Here is a 23,219-nt window from a genome sequence, read left to right as displayed (position 1 = left end):
GTGTCCCAGCGGGACCCTCTAGTCCCGTAGCTCGTTGGATCCTCTGGTTTGGTCTAGCTCGTTGGACCCTCCGGTCCGGTCTGATCGAGGACCCTCTGGCCTCATGAGTCGTTAGACCCTCTAGTCCGGTCCATATATCACATAGCATACATATAACACATTTCACATAATCACAAACATACACATACACATAAGACCCTCTGTTCTGCACATAGGTACCACTCTAGGTAATCTATAGTGAGAAGACTCACCTCGTACGATGTCATATAATCTCTAGCTCGATGACTCGACCTAGCCTTCTCCTCCTATCAAAATAACAACATCTCTAATCAATACTTTCTCTAGTCCTCATCCCTAAAGATTGGGTAGAAGACCATTCTACCCCTTCTTGGCCTCTCTAGATTCAACTTGACCAAAACCCCAAGGTCAACTGAAGTCAACTCTAGTCAACAGTCAAACTGTGACAAGACTTGTCGAGTGCACATGGGTGACTTGACAAGTCCAAGCATGTCCTCTGGATCCTTCTAAAGCCTCACTCGAATCGTCGAGTGAACCTTCCACTTGACGAGTTACCACTGGTCATGAATCGCGGGGCAACCCCGACTCGACTCGTCAAGTTCTCTTATGGACTCGGAGAGTTTCTTCCATAACCACACTCATCTGGCCTTCTGAGGTCAGATCTGTTTCTCTAACCTATAGATCTGACTTCCCAATGCTCGATAATCATGTAAAGGTCCAGTCTTTGCACTCATGCAACGTCCATAATGCTTCTTTTGGTGAAATAGCTTCTAAAATGGCATCCTAGGTTCATACCTCTAATCGAACAGCATAAAGCAGATTAGTTGGGACTCTCTAGACCTCTTAAGGTCCAGATCTAAGAGCTATTCCACATTGGTACCTTATGAGCTTCGAATACAAGCTAACGAAGGGATAAGAACACCCTAGATTCATGTAGATCACCATAAACACGAGATTGAGCATAGATCCATACCTCTAGTAGCTTCTTCTGATAAAATGGTAGCAGATTTGAGCTCCTTAATCCGTCTAGCATGCCCTCCTTCCTTCTTATTTTCAAAATGACACTAGAGATGATGAAAATGGCTTCCTCTCTCTCTCTCCCTCTCTATGCTCTCTGGTTCTCTGGTGCTCTCAAGGATGAAGGTGGCTGCAAATGAGAGCCATAAGATCCCTTAAATAGGGAACAAACCCAAGGATTTAGGGTTTTTGCTCACAACACAGACTCGTCGAGTCGACTACCCGACTCGTCAAGTCCTTCATTAAATCCAGTCAGCAAATTGTGATCCTACTCGATGAGTCTAGGCGTCAACTCGTCGAGTCCTTCTTTTGAAAAAATAAATTATTACAAAATGATACCTGGAATTCTAGATGTTACATATGGCAATTGGGGTCAGCTCCCTCACAAAAAACCCATATTCACAGATGATCAGGTTGAAGAAGTCTATAGTAGGCAAACGCAGGCCTGCCTCAGATAAGGCAATCAGAATGCCGACCTTGCCATCTGGAGGACTATAGAGTGATGCATCAGGAAGAGGAATTTGAACCCCTTGTTCGGAGATAAGCCCAAATCGGAACTGAAAAGACTCCCATTCTTCAGCAGTAAGATCCCTTCCAGAAGGATGATCACTAGCCATGGAAGAACACCAAGAAAAAGTCGAAAGGGTTCTTGGAAGGAAGAAAGTAAAAATAGAAAGGCAGAGAGTGAGGAGGAAACACCTGGAGGAACAAAGGCTTAAATGCTACTAAAGGTGTAGCGAACCGTCTCATGATGAAGCCGCTGAAGAACAATAATTTTATCCTGAAAACCGCATAAACTAGCAATAACCACACGCCATATGCCTACAAGTAGACCGGAACAACTCTGTTATGTCACAAATGTAAAAGCCTACTGGTCTAAGGGACTTGTTAACGTTACCGTAGGTGGGCACGTTAAACTTAACGGAAAGTACTAGCGAATCGCTATCTTGCCAGGGTCTAGGCAGGTACCCGGCATTGGCCTGGGTAGGCCAGTGTTGATCTGGTGGCCCACTTTCCCTCATGAGGAAAGAATACCCCTTCTAATCTTCTCATTCTATCACAACCAATCAGGTCATGACATAGAGCCCGGTGATGTCTAGAACTGACGTCACCTAGCAGTTAGTTATTGTGTTCATACACCACCCAATAAAAGGGTGCCACGTCTCACTCCCACATGGGGGAGTCACTTCGTTCCTTCAGAAACATGTATAAAAGGATCTCTTCCATCTCAAGGAAGGGATCCATCTTATTCTCCATACAATTTACCCTAAAAATTCCCTATTATTAAGGATTAACTTGATCGTCGGAGTGACGTCCCGGGAGAACCCCAGTCGTCCTTTAACGATCCTTCTATGTTGTGTTCACAAGAAAAGCTCCCAGACAAACCCGTCTACGAACAACCAATCCCCTGTCGAGCATGTCACAACAGCAACTCAAAATGTCCAAAAGCACTTATAGGTCAAACTTGGTAAAGGCTAAAGTCAAAGTCAAAGTCAACGGCCCCAGTTGACTCAACTTGCCGAGTTGTCCTTCAACTCGCCGAGTTTCTTCATCAGTTTGCAAAACTGGGAAAACCGATCCAACTCGCCGAGTTCACCAATAAACTCACTGAGTTGCCAGAAACCCAAACCCTTAATCCATTTAGCCTACATTATCGAAACTAAGAGCTTCACCACTCAGTTCTCAACTAAAATGGCATCTAGAAGGGTAAAGTTTCCACTTTACCCCTAGGAACCACCAAAATGGGTTCAAAACCCAAACCCTAGGCTTAAAAGTGTGAGGGCTTCATGATTAAGCACTAAATCACCAAAAGCATAGCCCTAAACTACAGATCTAGCCCTTAAGGCTGAATGGCCACGTAAAGTTTCCAACTTTACGTTCATGCATGACTAGGGGAGGCTCGAAATGCTCAAAAGAGGCCAAAAGAAGGGCTTAATAGATGCATAATGCCCTTAAGACCATAAACTTGGCACCTTTATGCCAAAAGAGATCATGAAGGCCTTAGATCTGACAGAATAAACCTTGGGACGTGCTACTACCCCCAACAATCACCCAACCATGGCTAAAAGCATACAATCTAACCCAAGAAGAGATCTAAGGAATTATTAAGCAAGATGGGAACTTGATACCTCAAAAACTTGGCAAATAGGCTAGAGATTCTGGATCCAAAACTCCTTCTTCAAATCAAGCAACACCTACTTACCTTCGCTCCTTCAATATACACCAAAAATGAACACTTAATGCTCTCCTCAAGCTCATACACTCAAGAATGGAAGGGGGTGCTTGATTTTAGGGTTTCTGAACAGATGAGGCTGGTAAGGAGGCCATCCAAGGGACTTAAGGCCTTTAAATACGATGCAACACCCTAAAACTAAGGATTCCTTCCGAGTCGCTAACTCGCCGAGTTGACTCATTAAATTTTGCAACCAAAAACAACACGACATGACGAGTTGAGGCTTCCAACTCGCCGAGTCCTACAATGTAACACCGTGATTTTCAAGGCAAAATTTTTCATTTAAATTAATCATTTTATTAGAACACTTGTTTAAAGTTTCATTCATAATTAAATTACAAATCATAGTTCATTTTCACTTGAATAGAAAACCAGGATCCTCCAAAACATAACTCTTTCTCTGGTGTGTACAATCGAGCCGGTGCCGTCCCGTGTTACTGAATAGACCTGAAAACAACACACACAAAACACTGTAAGCATGAAGCTTAGTGAGTTCCCCAATATACAACTTACGCATATACGCCTTTCCAGGCCCTGACCTTCCGGTCCACAATACAACGCCTTCCGGCCCATAACATATTCGCCTTCCGGCCCATAACATATTGCCTTCCGGCCCATACATATTGCCTTCCGGCCCATAACATATTGCCTTCCGGCCCATAAACATACACAGCACATAATACATTTATCCTAACACATATAGCACATATATCATATATCATATCCGACCTTTTGGTCACATAACATACTGCCTTCCGGCCCACATAACATACATAGCACGCATAGCAATTACCTTTCCATTTATAGCACTTATAACACATATCATATCCGACCTTCCGGTCACACAGCCAAACCCTTCCGGGTACAGTATAGTGAGAAGACTCACCTCGTGGATACTGGAAATTAGCAACTCCTGAAACCACTTGCACTTGATCCGCCGAGCTTCAAACTCCCTGGATAATGTATTCTCTTATTGATACTTTTATCTTTCAAGACAACTGACCCTAAGAAATCACACATAGGTCAACTCTGGTCAACAGTCCACGGTCAACTCGACCGGACTCGGCGAGTACTCTGGCGACTCGGCGAGTCTAGTCGTCCTCCAATCCTTTAAGTTTTCCCTTCTACTCGTCGAGTATCCTCCTTGACCTGACGAGTTACTCCTGGAAGAATCGCGGGGCCACCCCGACTCCACTCGCCGAGTCTGATGAACAACTCGACGAGTCCCAGTTATTCTTCAAGCTACTCGCCGAGTCTGCTCATCTGACTCGGCGTCGCGCAAACTGCTTCCTAAGGTCATAACTGCTCCGACCATTCATAGGTCTGGCCTTCCTCGACTGGTCCATTACATAAGGTCTTCATTTAGGTGCTCATGATACACCCCAAGACTTATAATTTACATGTTGACCTAAGGCATAAGGATTTCAATCCAAAACCTTCACCAATTCCCAAAATGCACAGACAAGGGATGTTCTGGACCTCCAAGGGTCCTAATACAGGGTTACAATCGTTTGGGGAACAAGGGTAACATTCAATCTATCCATAAAAGGGTTCCATAAACCCTAATCCTCTAAATACATCACCATGGCAGAGTATACACGAATTCTTACCTGGATAATGTGTTCTCTGTGTCCCCAATCCTCAGAATGTGACCCCCTTGTTGTTCCTTTAGCCAAGCCCTTCTCTTCTTTGCACAACAACTCCTTCAACATCACCAATGGCCTTTAATCTTGATCTAGATGCACACAATCGATTTAGAGTTCTTCTCAGAAGGCCAAAACGAACAATGACGGCCTATAAGCCCCCTTTATACGTCCCAAACCTAAACGGCTAGGGTTTTCGCTAAACAGCGCAGACTCGCCGAGTCCCTATCTGACTCGTCGAGTCCAGTCGCGAACCCGCGACCAGGTATGCGATCCTACTCGGCGAGTCTGGCTCCAACTCGCCGAGTTCCCCCTTAAAACACCCCATAAATATAATTTCAACAATACTTGAGATTCCGGGCTGTTACAATTCTCCCCCACTAGAATCAGACTTCGCCCTCGAAGTCTTACTCTGAAAATAGTTCCGGATGTTGCTCCCGCATCTCACGTTCCGACCCCCAAGTCATTTCTAATCCTTTCCGGGGTTGCCACTGAACCAACACCAGAGGTACCTCCCTGTTCCTCAGAAACTTGATCTTCCGATCCCTGATGGCCACTGGTCTCTCAGCCTAACTCAAGCTCGCATCCACCTAAATGTTCTCTAGTGGAACCACTGCTGACTCATCGACTATACACTTCTTCAACTGCGACACATGAAAAGTGTCGTGGATCTATCTCAATTCCGCTGGCAACTCCAAACGGTAGGCCACCCGTCCTCCCCTCACAATCTCACGAAAAGGTCCAATATACCGGGGCCCCAACTTGTCCCTCTTCCTGAATCGAATCACTCCTTTCCAAGGAGAGACCTTCAGGAATACGAAGTCGCCGACCTGAAACTCAAGCTCGTACCGGCGTCTGTCTGCATAACTTTCTGTCAGTTCTAGGCGATCAATAACCTCTGTTTAACCTGCTGAATCTGCTCTGTCGACTGAAGCACGATCTCTGTACTGCCCACTACTCCCTGTAACCGAGAATCACCCACGATGCAATTCTGCTCCAAATCTCAACGATCACTCGACCCATAAGGGTTAGGAAACCATGAATCACCGGATCCCCGATCCAAAACCCACTTTATCCATTTCGGAACGACTGAGAGACCCATTCGCACTCTCAGAGCAACTCTCACGAGTTCCCTTCTTGTATTCGCATACACATGCTGCACTAGTCCCAACATACCTTCCTCTCCCTTACCTAGGGAAATCCGCTTGACGACCTTGCCACTACTCCATGTATCGCACATGCTCTGGATCTGCTCGCAAGGACTCTCGGGTCTATGCGTTACCTCTCCTCAGCAAATGAGGGTTCGACATCACCTCCTATGCAACAGCTCAACCAAGGATAAATACGTGCCACAGCTTCCTCCGAAATCTAGTACATATGCCCGAAGCATGTCTTCGAGCGTCTGGATCGCTCCCTCTCTCTAAAGTGTCCTCAGGCATCATCATGATAAACTCTAGCTCGTTTCTCATATCCCTCTTCGAGACTGAGCACCAGGTCAGCTTCTGGCTCCACAGCTGAGCCCCCAAGGGTCACCCATAACATGATCCAAATACCCCACTAACTTCCTCCCCGTGACCACTATCCCGACCCAGTGACACGCAAGTCACGAAATCCCCTTTTCCTCATGCGAGAAAAATACAATCCCACCGAGGATCGTCTCACTCTAATCTCTGGTTTCTGCTCCGTACATTCCCTGCGTATCTCCTCACATCTCCTGACAGAGACGGAGACCCCCGTCTCGCCCCCTACTCAACATCCAAGCTCCAAGGGCTCAATACCAGGGCTACTCAAACCCAACTCTTCCACATCATACACTGCTCGAAACACATTCCAACATCGAAATTCTCTTGCCATCTAGTGAGTACTGCAACTCCACGCAGTATCACAACACCCTCTGAGTAGGGAGTACTACGGCTCGAATATCCATCACAGACTCTGGAGGCAATCAACGTAACAAATGCCCATCCTTGCGAAAATCCACTCTCTCAAATAATCTCCCTGGATGCCCATACTCGAAGGACTCCCACTAGATTCACAGATACTTGATATGCCACACGTCGATTCAATTCAGGATTCACAAGTAACTCCGAAATGAAGATATCATACCCGGATATCACAGAGTACCCCAACAGAACACCACAAGATCCTGCCACAACCACTGATCTCCTGCCCCAAGCATCATATCAACACAATAATACGTTTCCTCTGAACCCCATAATGAGATCTACATTTTTTTCCCATTACAACTTCGGTGCATATAATTTCTCGATTGGAATACGAGAAAACGCTGACGCTACGAAATATGCTGATAATTCTCCGAAACTCTTTTTCCCGACGCTCAAGATCCAAACAAGGATACGCATACCGACCCCGGGAGTTGGCCGCCCAGTCATTCTCTATCTACTTGCAACAACACCAATCACCTGTCATGGATACATTCGTCCTCCTCCTCAAGTACTTCCCGCATTAACTCACTTTGACCCCTTTCCTCGATCACCGACATCTCTAGTCTCATGATTTCTTATAGCATATCTCTATACTCCACTTATAACTACTCTTGACAAATCTTTGCTTTACATACTGCACCCGGTTCTCCCCCACTTAGGGTTCAAACCATTACCAATTAGCACACAACCAACCCACGACTATTTTTCCACCAGCGAAATCGCACCTGCTCCAGGAGAATGCTACGCAACGCCCGATAATTCCCCCTTAAGGAAATCAATCAACCCTCTATACTTTGAACCTCTGATTAACTCTTCAAGAACTTCTCATCACGACTGCCTCTAATCGTTCCAAATCCCATACCAATCTAACACTAAGCATCTCAACTGCTCAATAACATCCCTGGCTCATAGACTGCACCGCAAAATCATCGTTACTCTCACCTCAACTCATCAACCAATGTTCCAACGTCGGAATTGTCCCAAGGACAGGGACCCACTCCCAACATGGACAAAAACTCCCTGCACTGCAAAACTCGACTGAACTCCCCACTGCTACCACTATAATACAACCTACTATTCTCAATTAGGTGTGGTGTGGTCCTCGACCACCTCAGTCCCCACTGACTGTCTGCTCCCGATAAGTCACTGCCTCGCGGTACTCCTGCTACCTGATACTCTGAGGAAATCATTATTGATAACGACCTGCAGGGTGTACTCCCAAATCCAAAACTGAAACATCAGGCCTCCCATGTCTTGCACACGAACAAAATAGCACCACTCACCTAGGAGATGACCTCTCCTCTATCGACTGATTGCTCAACTCAGACCGAAATTTTCCTCTTCCTTTAACTCCTTACCAAAATACTCTGATATGCACTCGCCTTTCCTCTCGAGGGACGCCTCTTCATACTCAATCATGGTATACAGGCCTAAAACCCATAGCGTCCGACCTCTACCTCATCGATCATGACTGGATAATAAGATAATCACAAGCATCATTTACTACGAACCATGGTACTCATCCCATGACATCCCTTCTCAATATGCTCCAGTGTATGGTACCCGAACCATAGCATAACTCCTCAATCTGCTCCGATGTATGGTACTCGAACCATAACATCACTCCTCAATCTGTTCCGATGCATGGTACCTGAACCATAGCATCACTCCTCAACCGGTTCCGATGTATGGTACTCGAACCATAGCATCACTCCTCAATCCGTTCCTTAGGACCTTCAGAATGCTCCCTGTATCAAGTATGGGTCCTCTGCTTTCAGTAGTACGGGCCCATACTGTTGGAATAGTGTCTAAGGCTATAACTATATTCGGTGGTGCATGGTCCTTTTGGGTTGCCTTCACCATAGCAACTTGAAGGATGATTTGTTAAGAGAGAGTAAATATTATAAGAAATAATATTTAGTTATTTGATTAATATAAGTCATAAATTAATTGGTATTAATTTGGTGACTTAAAGAGATTAATTAAATAAGAGGGTATGAACTGTCAATTGTTTGATAGTTAGACTTTAGACTGTAAATCCATTAGGATTGACCTTGGACGGATTCTAAGAGCTTTAGGATAGCTCAAATCGTCCATATGGTTATCTATGGAATGGATTTGGATAGCCTTAAGAGAAGATTATCCAATTAGGGTTTAGGGTGAAACCCTTAAGGAGTCTACAAGTATAAATAGGCCCTTGGGATGTGGAATTCGTGTACAACCTAGACACAACCTAAAGCAAGGATACTCTGGCCGAATTCCTCCCCTCTCCTCTCTCCTAAATCATCTTGCTTGCTATTGGTGTTTGTAAGCCATTAGAGGAGTGACAATTGTGACTCTAGAAGCTCCAAGACAAACAAGATCAACAAGGAACTCAAAGGTATGATTCTAGATCTGTTTTAATGTTGTTATTTAGCCTAATTAGCTATTAGAAGTCTTGGATTCAAAAGCATGTTTATTAGGAAGCCTAGATCCAAGCATTAGGGTTTTGCATGCGCACATAGGAAAGTTCTTATGGCTAAAACCCAACAGTGGTATCAGAGCCTAGATTGGTTTTCTTTAAATTGTTGCTTGAATAACTGAAACAAACCTGCAAAATTCGATTTTTTGGGTTTTGAGTCACTGACTCGTCGAGTTCCAAGGTGGACTCGTCGAGTAGGCCTGACTCGGCGAGTCCCTTTGGGCACTCGGCGAGTCCAAGCGTCAGGAAGGGCCAAATTCGGGTTTTCTTTGTGTTTATCTTATCCAAACTTTCCATAAACTAATTAGATCAATATGAATCCGATTTCTTGATAAATATAAGTGTTATCTTGATCTAGTTAAAGGTAATTATCAACTAATTAAATATTTAGTTTCCTTATATGATAATTAATTAATTATTTTGATTCTTTTTGGTAATTATCTTCAAAGAAATCAAAGATAAATCAAATAAAGATAATTAAGATATTAATTGTTAATTGAAATTATTTGTTATTTGATCCTCCATGTTTTTAAATGTTTAAAACCTACCCTATAGTTTTGAAATTTATGTTTGTGATTAAAAGTTCTAATTTAGACAACTTAAATTTCAATCCCTAGATTTTAAAAGTTTAAAATATAACCCTATACTTATATGAGATTACTAGAATAATATATATATGTATAACTAAATGCTAGTCTTACCGCTAGTAGGCCTCATTCACGAAGCCGATCTATAAGGTGGGTATAAGGTTGCGGCCTATAAAATGGCGCTTAATGGGTGTACACTCACACCCACCGTTTGCTTGATTGGTGGAGGGTCGTTAGCCGAACGGGTAGGATAGGGCAACCTCATCCTCTCATTAAAAGTATAATAAGAAATACGAAGTAACTAAACTTTCTTTTAAAACTTCCCAATCTTAGTTACTTTAGGAAAAGTGAATTGATGCAATCCCATGAAATTACACTTTGCACCTTGCTAAGATGTTAGTGGAGCGTGTGTGGTTTACCGGCACACTAATTGGTTCTAAGCAAAGGTGGCAAAGGGTGATTCATTGTTTATCATAGTTCGATGGAGCGTGTGTGGTTTACCGGCACATCGAATAGGTGATCGTTACAATGAAGGCACCATGTGAATTTGCATGGTAATTCACACCCGCTTTGTGATCCTCGGCATCCCAGTCACAAACAAGAGGGGCATATCGAGATTTAAACATGCCATTGAATAGTTCAATGAATCTCATCCGAATCTAGGAATTCTCAAAAACACTTAGGACTAAAAGTTTAAGTTTTGTGATGGAGAATTAGTGAATCGTCATTCACTTACCTTCAATTTATTTGCATGTTGGATTACGGCATCCCTTTTCTAGTATGTAAATGTTATTGTTGGATCCTAGCCCTAATTTTTCTTATTGGGTGATAATTAGGGATTCTTGTTCTAATCTATCTTTGTCCTTTCTATAGATGTCAAACGCAAACAACGTTGCTGCTAGTTCTTTCACGTTGATGAGCCTTTGCCAAAAGGTCACCTTCGATGGAACGAACTTTGGCGAATGGATAAGATACATTCGCACCATTGCTCGCTATGAGGATAAAGAGTATGTCCTCGACGAGAAGCTCGAGAAAATCAACCCCGAAGTTGCTACTCCCGCCGAAATCACCGCTTTTGAAACCCATGAGCGAGATGCAACGAAAGTACATTGCATCATGATCGCCACCATGAACTCCGAATTCCAAAAGTCCTACGAGGACATGTATCCATACGAGATGCATCAAGACTTGTTGGAGAGGTACCACCAAAACGCGAGACAAGAGCGTTATGAGATCTTCACTAACATGATTTCCGCCAAGATGGGTCATGGAGAATCTCTTACCGTGCACTTGCAAAAGATGCAAAGGTATGTCGACCGCCTTCGCAAGTTAAATGTTGACTTCGGCGAAGACTTGGCGATCGACATGGTGCTTCACTCGTTGCCTCCGATGTACAATCAATTTAGGATGACCTACCACATGAACAAAGAGGAGGTCACTCTAAGTAAACTCCAAGGTCTCTTGAGGGTTGCTGAGAGCAATTTCAAGGACAAGTCTGTTGCACCGACTCCCAATCCATCCGCTGCTCCTGTCTTGGCTATTGGTCAAGGGAAGGGAAAGAAGAGGAAAGCTTCTTCAAGTAACTATCGAAAGGTGAAAGCCCCAGATGGTTCCTCTTCTAGTGGGACCAAAGTTGATCCCTCTAAGCCCTGCTCTAACCCGAAGGAGGCAGAGTGCCACCACTGCCACAAGATAGGACATTGGAAGCGAAGCTGCCCGGACTACCTGCAAGCCATCAAGGAAGGAAAGATCAAGCCATCTTTCGCAGGTATATATGCAATAAAATCTAACGATTCTAATCATGCTATTTCTTGGGTTCTTGACACCGGTTGTGGTTATCACATTTGTTCTAATGTGCAGGGACTAAAAAGAAGTAGGGATGTGGAGCAAGGAAGGATCAATCTAATCATGGGGAACAGAAGATCGTCGCCTATGACCAAGATTGGAGTGTATTCTTCAGTGCTTAAGAATAGTTTAGTTTTAGATTTGAACAATTGTTGCTATTCGCCAGAAATGGCTAGAAACATCATTTCATTTCATGGTTTATATAGACAAGGATTTAGATTTTATTTTAATAATGAGAATGGTTCTATTTTGGCTTATCTAAATGGTGTCTTTTACTTTGAAGCTATACCATGTAATGGAATATATGAAACTGTTATGATTGTTGATAACTTAGGAAATGATGTTTTGAATATTGATTCTTCCACTAGTATGGATAAAGCATCCTTGTGGCATTGTCGTCTTGGACATGTCAACAAGAAACGCATAGCCCAACTCCAAAAGGATGGAGTGTTGGAGTCATTCGACCTTAGGGAAGATGACACATGCGAGTCTTGTTTACTTGGAAAGATGACTAAGTCACCCTTCACGAGTACTTGTGAAAGGGGTGAGGGACTATTAGACCTAATACATACCGATGTATGTGGACCTTTTAGATCAACCACGAAGGATGGGAACCGCTTCTATGTGACTTTTACCGACGATTATAGTAGATATGGGTATATCTATTTAATCAAGCAAAAGTCAGAAACCTTTGAAAAGTTCAAAGAGTTCAAGAATGAAGTGGAGAATCAATTGGGTAGGAAAATCAAGATGCTTCGATCCGATCGAGGAGGAGAGTACCTAAGTCTTGAATTCCACGAGTATCTCAAGGAGTGTGGAATAGTTTCGCAATTGACGCCTCCTAGGACACCGCAGCTGAATGGTGTGGCAGAAAGGCTTAATTGAACCTTATTGGATATGGTTCGCTCTATGATGAGTCGTGCTTCACTACCTATCTTCTTTTGGGGGTATGCCTTAGAGACTGCCGCCCATATCCTTAACCGAGTCCCTACCAAGAAGGTTGCCAAAACACCTCACGAGATGTGGACAGGGAAAGCTCCCTCGTTGGCACATATCAAGGTTTGGGGTTGCGAGGCTTTCGTAAGACGAGATACTCACGACAAGCTTGAACCTCGAAGTGAGCGATGTATTTTCATCGGATACCCGCAAACTTCCTTTGGATATCTCTTCTATAGACCGAAAGATAATGTTATCTTTGTTGCGAGGAGAGGAGTTTTCCGAGAGCGAGAACTCATAAGCCAAGGAGACAGTGGGAGGCAAATCGAACTTGAAGAGATTCAAGAGTCGATAGATGAAGGAACCTCTACCGCTGGCATTCAACCCGAGGAGGAAACTCCGGTTGAACCGATTGACGAATCCTTACCTCTTAGACGTTCCGATAGAGTTAGAGTTCATCCCCAGTTTTATGGTTTTCATATTACTACCGAAGGGGACACGTATATTAGTGATGGTACACTAGTAAATCTTGATGAACCTAATAGCTATAAGGAAGCCATGGCAGGCTCGGAGTCTACAAAATGGAAAGAGGCGATGGATAGCGAGATCCAATCCATGTACGATAACCAAGTTTGGAATTTGGTTGATTACGTGCCCGAACGTAAGACCGTAGGGTGCAAGTGGATCTTCAAGAAGAAGACCGACGTGGATGGGAACGTACACACATATAAAGCGCGATTGGTTGCGAAGGGCTTTACTCAAACTCCCGGAGTTGACTATGATGAGACCTTCTCACCAGTTGCGAAGATTAAATCTATTAGAGTGATGCTAGCAATTGCCACATTTCATGATTATGAGATTTGGCAAATGGATGTCAAGACCGCTTTCCTTAACGGAAAGTTGGCTGAGGATGTTTACATGGCTCAGCCAGAAGGGTTTGTGGATCCGAAGCATCCGAATAGAGTGTGTAAGCTTGAGAAGTCCATTTATGGACTTAAGCAAGCGTCTCGCAGATGGAATCTTTGCTTCGATGAGAAAGTCAAAGAGTTTGGATTTGTACGAAGCGAAGACGAATCTTGTGTATATGTCAAAGCCAGTGGGAGTGTAGTAAGCTTCCTCGTTCTATATGTCGATGACATATTACTCATAGGAAACGACATCCCGACTCTGCAGGAGGTTAAGTCCTGGCTCGGGAAGTGCTTCGCTATGAAGGACCTCGGAGAGGCTTCTTACATTTTGGGAATAAGGATAGTAAGAGAAAGAAGTAAGAGACTAATTGGACTTAGTCAGAATACTTACTTGGAGAAGGTACTAAAACGTTTTAGTATGGAAAACTCAAAGAAGGGAGAATTACCGATACAAGGAAATGCCAAGTTGAGTAAGACTCAAAGTCCGAGTACCGAAGCTGAGATAGCAGAAATGAGCCGAGTACCATACGCTTCCGCAGTTGGCTCAATCATGTACGCTATGACTTGTACTCGCCCTGATGTAGCCTTCGCTTTGAGCATGGTTAGCAGATATCAAGGGAACCCTGGCAAAGCACATTGGATTGCGGTGAAGAATATCCTTAAGTACCTTCGGAGGACGAAAGAATGGTTCTTAGTCCTTGGAGGGAGTGATGACTTGAAGGTGCGAGGGTATAGTGACGCCAGCTTTCAAACCGATGGGGACAACTACCGTTCGCAGTCGGGCTGGGTCTTTACCTTAAATGGAGGAGCAGTGACATGGAAAAGTTCCAAGCAAGAAACCGTAGCTGATTCAACGTGCGAATCAGAGTACATCGCAGCGAGCGAAGCGTCGAAGGAGGCAATATGGCTGAAGAACTTCATCGGTGATCTTGGAGTTGTGTCGGCCATAAAGGAGCCCATGGAGATTTTCTGTGATAACGAAGGTGCGGTTGCCTTGACCAAGGAACCGAGGGATCATGGTAGATCTCGACATATCGACAGAAAATATCACTTCATTAGACATCGTGTAGAAGAAGGACAACTCGTAGTGAAGAGGATATCATCAGAAGATAACCCAGCAGATCCGCTTACGAAGGGACTGAGTAGGGTTAAGCACTTGCAGCATGCTAGGAGTATTAGGCTGAAGGATGATATTAGCATAGATTAGATAGTATTAGAAACGTATAATAGATAAATGTAATTAACATTTGATGATTAAATAAAGGAGTTTTATTTATGAGTAAAGTTACTATCACATGTTAATTGTTTAACTATTGTTTCACTTTGCATGTTTTGACTTCCAGAATAATTGAGTTTATTAGGAATAATCGAATTATTCAAATGGTCCACAATTGTTCATATGTTGGGAGTAGATATGAATGAAGATTGTCATGAATTGGTGTGTAGAGTGTCTAAATGGTGTTAGACATAGCAAGGGTTGCTGCAACGTTCATGAGTGCTTATGAACTAGTTTTGAGCATTGGAATAAACCCGCGCTTGCTGGAATCACCTTATGGAATACGATATAAAAGGTGATCGCAAGACGATAATATCATATGGTCTTAAAACCTAGATATATGGTTTATTATTTGTTAATTGATTGTGCATTGATAATGCGAAAAACGCATCAGTAACTTGATGTTATAAAACGCATTGTTGTGTATAGTTGGTTAATGAATAAGTAAATGCATATAAGTCGAAGTTTATCTGTAGATTTTATCCTATGAGGATAGAAGAGATATCTTGGCCACTCGATGATTTGATTTGACTTATGTGCCAGGCCCGGTCAGAACTGAATTGATGTGTTCGATTAAGTTCTATGTCAAATAAATCGAAGATCGAGAAATCTAAATGCTAGACTAACCATTCCATAGGATTGTCAGCATGATATCTAACAGAGGACTGTAAGATCCCTTATCTGAAGGACAAGATTGATTAGATCAGAGTTGACAGCGTCTTTGAGAGCTACGATTGCAAACCGTATTGTACTTGTATAGTTACTAGACTTATCCAAGTGGGAGACTGTTGGAATAGTGTCTAAGGCTATAACTATATTCGGTGGTGCATGGTCCTTTTGGGTTGCCTTCACCATAGCAACTTGAAGGATGATTTGTTAAGAGAGAGTAAATATTATAAGAAATAATATTTAGTTATTTGATTAATATAAGTCATAAATTAATTGGTATTAATTTGGTGACTTAAAGAGATTAATTAAATAAGAGGGTATGAACTGTCAATTGTTTGATAGTTAGACTTTAGACTGTAAATCCATTAGGATTGACCTTGGACGGATTCTAAGAGCTTTAGGATAGCTCAAATCGTCCATATGGTTATCTATGGAATGGATTTGGATAGCCTTAAGAGAAGATTATCCAATTAGGGTTTAGGGTGAAACCCTTAAGGAGTCTACAAGTATAAATAGGCCCTTGGGATGTGGAATTCGTGTACAACCTAGACACAACCTAAAGCAAGGATACTCTGGCCGAATTCCTCCCCTCTCCTCTCTCCTAAATCATCTTGCTTGCTATTGGTGTTTGTAAGCCATTAGAGGAGTGACAATTGTGACTCTAGAAGCTCCAAGACAAACAAGATCAACAAGGAACTCAAAGGTATGATTCTAGATCTGTTTTAATGTTGTTATTTAGCCTAATTAGCTATTAGAAGTCTTGGATTCAAAAGCATGTTTATTAGGAAGCCTAGATCCAAGCATTAGGGTTTTGCATGCGCACATAGGAAAGTTCTTATGGCTAAAACCCAACACATACTACCTGCCACATCTACCCATACTTTCCACACGGACCATCCCAGAGCTCCTAAGTAGCTGCTCGACCTGCTCTTTCACCAATCCCATCGCACGTGCCCGCTCTCTAGCGAAATCCTCTACTTTACCAGCGCACTCATCTGGCTAGGTTTACTCCCTAGTCTCTTTCGTCGTCCTCCCACTTCTTTGCTATCAGCTGCTGAAGAGCTCCTAATGATGTCAGCCATCTACCTCCTGAATATCGTCATACTCACTTAGTAGCTGACTCCCATCATCGAGAGTTCCACAAAGCACAAAGCAAGCAGCATTCGAGCATCGAAGAATACATAGGACTCCTTATCTGTGATAACTCCACCTTCTCGGCTCATCCTCGGAAATACCCCTGAACTCTGTAACTCTACCCCTCGTGCGTTCTAATTGGATACTCTCACTCATCACATACTCAAAAGCATAACGCACATATAACAACAAACCCTAGGCTAAGGCATCACAAATCAGGCCACTCTAGTCCTAAGATATGAAATACCTAGCCTGTCTCTAGCATGCAATAATATCTCATAAAGTGCATCATAGATATTTCATAACACAAAAGTAAGGGTATTTTGGGAAATCACCGTTTGGCTCTGGCTGATTGTACACACTGCTCTTTCTTGCTTTCTCTTTGAACTCTTATTCTCTTTTAGAAAACTATTTATTTGAAAACTTTTTCTTACTTCCTCAATTTGAGTCCAGATTTACCCGAAGGCGCATCCGAATCCCTCAAACCAAGGCTCTGATACCAATTTGTAACACCGTGATTTTCAAGGCAAAATTTTTCATTTAAATTAATCATTTTATTAGAACACTTGTTTAAAGTTTCATTCATAATTAAAGTACAAATCATAGTTCATTTTCACTTGAATAGAAAACCAGGATCCTCCAAAACATAACTCTTTCTCTGGTGTGTACAATCGAGCCGGTGCCGTCCCGTGTTACTGAATAGACCTGAAAACAACACACACAAAACACTGTAAGCATGAAGCTTAGTGAGTTCCCCAATATACAACTTACGCATATACGCCTTTCCAGGCCCTGACCTTCCGGTCCACAATACAACGCCTTCCGGCCCATGAGATAAATGCCTTTCGGCCCATAACATATTCGCCTTCCGGCCCATAACATATTGCCTTCCGGCCCAGAACATATTGCCTTCCGGCCCATAAACATACACAGCACATAATACATTTATCCTAACACATATAGCACATATATCATATATCATATCCGACCTTTCGGTCACATAACATACTGCCTTCCGGCCCACATAACATACATAGCACGCATAGCAATTACCTTTCCATTTATAGCACTTATAACACATATCATATCCGACCTTCCGGTCACACAGCCAAACCCTTCCGGGTACAGTATAGTGAGAAGACTCACCTCGTGGATACTGGAAATTAGCAACTCCTGAAACCACTTGCACTTGATCCGCCGAGCTTCAAACTCCCTGGATAATGTATTCTCTTATTGATACTTTTATCTTTCAAGACAACTGACCATAAGAAATCACACATAGGTCAACTCTGGTCAACAGTCCACGGTCAACTCGACCGGACTCGGCGAGTACTCTGGCGACTCGGCGAGTCTAGTCGTCCTCCAATCCTTTAAGTTTTCCCTTCTACTCGTCGAGTATCCTCCTTGACCTGACGAGTTACTCCTGTAAGAATCGCGGGGCCACCCCGACTCCACTCGCCGAGTCTGATGAACAACTCGACGAATCCCAGTTATTCTTCAAGCTACTCGCCGAGTCTGCTCATCTGACTCGGCGAGTCCATGCCATGCAGTCGCGCAAACTGCTTCCTAAGGTCATAACTGCTCCGACCATTCATAGGTCTGGCCTTCCTCGACTGGTCCATTACATAAGGTCTTCATTTAGGTGCTCATGATACACCCCAAGACTTATAATTTACATGTTGACCTAAGGCATAAGGATTTCAATCCAAAACCTTCACCAATTCCCAAAATGCACAGACATGGGATGTTCTGGACCTCCAAGGGTCCTAATACAGGGTTACAATCGTTTGGGGAACAAGGGTAACATTCAATCTATCCATAAAAGGGTTCCATAAACCCTAATCCTCTAAATACATCACCATGGCAAAGTATACACGAATTCTTACCTGGATAATGTGTTCTCTGTGTCCCCAATCCTCAGAATGTGACCCCCTTGTTGTTCCTTTAGCCAAGCCCTTCTCTTCTTTGCACAACAACTCCTTCAACATCACCAATGGCCTTTAATCTTGATCTAGATGCACACAATCGATTTAGAGTTCTTCTCAGAAGGACAAAACGAACAATGACGGCCTATAAGCCCCCTTTATAAGTCCCAAACCTAAACGGCTAGGGTTTTCGCTAAACAGCGCAGACTCGCCGAGTCCCTATCTGACTCGTCGAGTCCAGTCGCGAACCCGCGACCAGGTCTGCGATCCTACTCGGCGAGTCTGGCTCCAACTCGCCGAGTCCCCCCTTAAAACACCCCATAAATATAATTTCAACAATACTTGAGATTCCGGGCTGTTACATACAAGAAAATATAAATAATTGGAATGATAAATTCATACTAGAAACAAGTCGTTACACCTTGAGATTCATTATAAAGCACCTTGCTTACAAAAACATGGAAGAATTTAACATTAGGTTTTCGTTTCTTAATTATCTCATAAGGAGTGATGTTGAAATGTCGATGAATAAAAGAACGATGTTGTGTAAAATACGTTGTCGAAACTGCTTCTGTCCAAAGATATTAAGGTAGATTTGTATATGTCAACATGGTTCTAGCAGCTTCGCATAGAGAGGGATTCCTCCTTTCTACAACACCATTTTATTGCGGTAAGGAGATGAAAAGTTATGCCAAATTCCCAATTCATTCAAGAACGAATCAAGAATCCAATTTTTTAATTCTAAATGACTATCACTCTTAATTTTTTGAACTTTCTTCCTAAAGCTCAACTCTATGTTTTTGATGAAATTAATCATCACTTGATTTGTTTTAGACTTCTGTAGAAGAAAGAAAACCTAAGTAAACCTTGAAAAATCATCAACAATGCCCAATATGTACTTCTTATTGAGAGTCTCAACAGTCGAAGGTCCACATTGATCAATGTAAGGAAGTTCCAAACGTTCGATGATCTTGGAATTGATTACTATTGGATAACCTTGTCTATGTTGCTTTCCCTATTCACAAGCATCACATAAATAATCGTTTTCAAATTTTAATATAGGTAAGTCTTGAACTAAATCATGTAAAACCAGCTTGTTGAGATTTTTGAAATTCAGATGGGAAAGATGACAATGCCATAACCAGCTAAGGTTTAACGAAGCTTTCGATAATAAACATACAGAGGGAACACTAACTATAGGTTTCATGTCGAGTGTGAACATGTCTCACTTTCTTTTTGACTTAAGAAGAACCTCCTTCATTTCTTTGTTAGAGAGGACACTTCCTTATTCACCAAAAATCACTCAATTTCTAGTGCCTATAAAGAGTTGTGAAACACTTATCAAATTATGTTGTAAGCCTTTGACATATGCCAATCTATTTACTATAAAATTTCCATTCGTCACCTTGTCATATCCTTTGACTTTACATTTGTTATTGTTACCAACCTTCACTACTCCTGTATTATCTAACTTTCGATAGTCTCATGAATTCTCCTTTCCCCAATCATGTGACGAGATCAACCACTATCAATGTACCAATGTTCATCGTATTGCTCGTCACATAGTACCTGCGACGATTCAGAAGAATTTAGGTCCCTAAGGCTTTTTGGGTCCTTGGACATTAGTTTGGAATGCATGATAAAAGGATGAACCAAGTACCCAATTTCGAACTTTTGACTTTAAACTATCAGTTAAGTCAATTTCAACAGATTTGGCATTGAAATGTTATCATTCAATGGGAAAGGTTCAACACTGATTTGCTCTTTTCCATCCTCAGTTCGATGTCCTTCATCCTTCTTTTTGGGAATTTCTTTCCACTTTTTCACAGATGGATTCGACACTTGTGATGATGAACTTACATTCATTGAGTCATTTAAGTAACTCTCACAAGCCGACTTGATTTGTTCTTGGCAATACTTTCTCGTCTGATATTGTTTTCCTTTAGCCTCGAGCCAATGATTGATGTTTTTCACATCACTTCTACCTTTCGCAAAAGATGCTTTCACCTTCTGCTTCGACTCAGGATTTGGAAAGTAAGGATTTTTGGGCTTAAAAAGTTCCTTTATCTTCCCTTGAACATCAAATTTTTTCAAGTTTTCGTTTGGAAAAGATGGTTTTGGTGAATGTTGGAATCGATTATGATATTGATTATTATAACCAACAACACTTCGATTGAAAACATTTTGTCCTTGTTAAAAACGTCTTTGTACATTAGTCGGATTGGAGTTTCTTTGTTCGTTATTTCGAACAAAAATCTTTTGATTTTGATCAAACCTTCCATTTCATGATTTGGACCAAAATTTCTCAAACGTTGATTTTGAACAAATTGTTCATTTCCTTGCTTTTGAACATTTTGAGATCGAACTTGATTCTGAACATGAGTTTGACTTTTTCAAAAACTATTTGGCTTTTGAGAGGACTTGGTATGTCAGAAGTTTTATTTTGAGAAATTTTCTTAACATGTTTAATTGATTTTTTCTTAAAAACTTTTTGTTTTTGAAAAGCCTTAACATTTTTCCAATAAACTTTGTTTCAAGTTTTTGTAGTCGGAATACCTTCCTCACTAACAAAATTTTGAACACTTTCATTAAAAACTTGTATTTTTGTCTTTTGAGATTTCAAAATAGTTTCTTTGGTTTGATTAACAACTTTTGAATTTTCACTTTTTACTTCCCAAACATGTTTTTGTTTTTGTCTTTGAAAAGTTTTGTTCAGACCATTTTCACATGTGATTTGGTTCTAATAGAAATCTTTATTTTTTTCACAGGGCCACCAGGTCTAATGGATGCATCGTGTCATGAGGCCTCTGGTGCTCTGCCTTGACCTTCCTCCAGGTCATGTATCTCTCTACATATCAGGCTACATCCCGCTTCATGCAGGGCCACCAATAATGGAGTCAAAGATCTCTGCACATCTTTGTTGGCTCGGGGTGGATGGAGAACTTGGACTTGTGGGCCTCGTCCATCAGTATCTACCGTACTTCACCCTAGTACAGTACCCAGACCCTCCCATGTAGGGTTAAAAACGCACGATTGTCATAATCAAAGGAAGCGACTTGGCCTATAACCTGCTCTCACTTCCGATGCTCCTCCTTCAGGCCATCGACCTGCACCTCTCGGATCCGCTCCATCAATGGAGTAATCACTGTCATCCTCATACAGATGTATTAGATCGTGGCCGCTACTGCCTTACATCTCAGGACGTCAGCCGCTATGTTGTCCATGCACAGGTGATAAAGGATCTCGCAATCGTAGTCCTTCACCACATTTAACCACCGACGCTACCTCATGTTTAGATTTGACTAATCCATGACGTGCCTCAAACTGTTGTGATCCGTGTAAATTGTACAACAGATCCCATAGAGGTAATAACGCCAAATATTGAGGGTGAACACCACAACCCTTAGCTCTAAATCATGTGTCGATTAGTTAGCCTTGTGAGTCTTCAACTGCCTCGAAACATAAGCTATCACATGACCCCGCTGCATCAAAACTGCTCCCATGCCTGTGATCGATGCATCACAGTAAACTACGAAGTCATCTACACCCTTTGGCAGGGTGAGAATCGTTGCCTCACACAATCGCTGTCTGAGCGCCTCAAAGGTTGCATGTTGCTCAGGTCCCCAGCGAAAAACTACCAACTTCTTGGTCAGCGGGTCAACGGAACTGCAATCTTGGAGAAGTCCTGAATAAATCTCCTGTAATACCCTGCCAGACCCAGGAAACTCCGAATCTCAGTTGGAGACCTCGGAATCTCCCACTGCATCATGGCCTCTATCTTGGCCAGATCGACTAGAATACCTTTCTGGTTGACAAGATGCCCAGGAAACTTCACTTCGCACAACCAAAACTCACACTTGGAGAACCTTGTGAAAAGTCTCTCCCTCCTCAGTGTCTCTAGCACCTCTCTCAGGTGATCAGTAATCAAAAATCTCATCAATGAAAACTATTACAGATCGATCCAACATTAGTCAGCACACTCGGTTCATGAGGTCCATGAGCACGGCTGGAGCATTGGTGAGCCCAAACGACACCACCACGAACTCATAATGACCACAACAAGTCCTAAAAATTGTCTTATGCACATCATCATCCCTGACTTGCATCTGGTGATATCTTGTTCGTAGATCAATCTTGGGGAACCAAGATGCTCCCTGAAGTTGGTCAAACAAATCATCTATCCTCGAAAGTGGGTAACGGTTCTTCACTGTTACCTTTTTCAGCTCTCGGTAGTCGATGCACATGCGATGTGACCCATCCTTATTCTTCACAAACAGGATCGGGGCTCCCCATGGTCAACTGCTCGGCCTGATAAAACCCTTGTCTAGCAACTCTTGTAGTTGCATAGACAACTCCTGCATCTCAGGAGGAGCCAACCGATATGGTGCATTGGCTATCGGAGCCGCACCAGGGACCAGGTCAATCCTAAACTCAACCTGTCTCTCCAGAGGTACCCCAGGCAAATCCTCCGGGAATACGTTCGGGTACTCTTGTACTACCGGTACATCATCAACTGTCGCTTTACCCTTATCCCGGGTATCCATGACATAGTGATGTATCCCGCGTAACCCTACGGAAGGTGGCGCCTCGCCCTCACTGCTGAACAGAGAATCGGTCCATG

General features: G+C 42.6%; 1 pseudogene; it reads right to left on the bottom strand.

Annotated features, from left to right (window-relative positions):
• LOC145002470 (4-hydroxy-3-methylbut-2-enyl diphosphate reductase, chloroplastic-like) overlaps window positions 1–20,221 on the bottom strand; it is a 29,870-nt pseudogene extending 9,649 nt beyond the window's left edge.
• Window positions 20,222–23,219: the final 2,998 nt, after the last annotated feature.

Source organism: Lactuca saligna, chromosome 6 (assembly GCF_052625555.1).
Source record: "Lactuca saligna cultivar CGN05327 chromosome 6, ASM5262555v1, whole genome shotgun sequence".
Lineage (NCBI taxonomy): Eukaryota > Viridiplantae > Streptophyta > Magnoliopsida > Asterales > Asteraceae > Lactuca > Lactuca saligna.
Note: the sequence above shows the minus strand (reverse complement) of the source record. Positions and strands in the feature narration are given on the sequence as shown.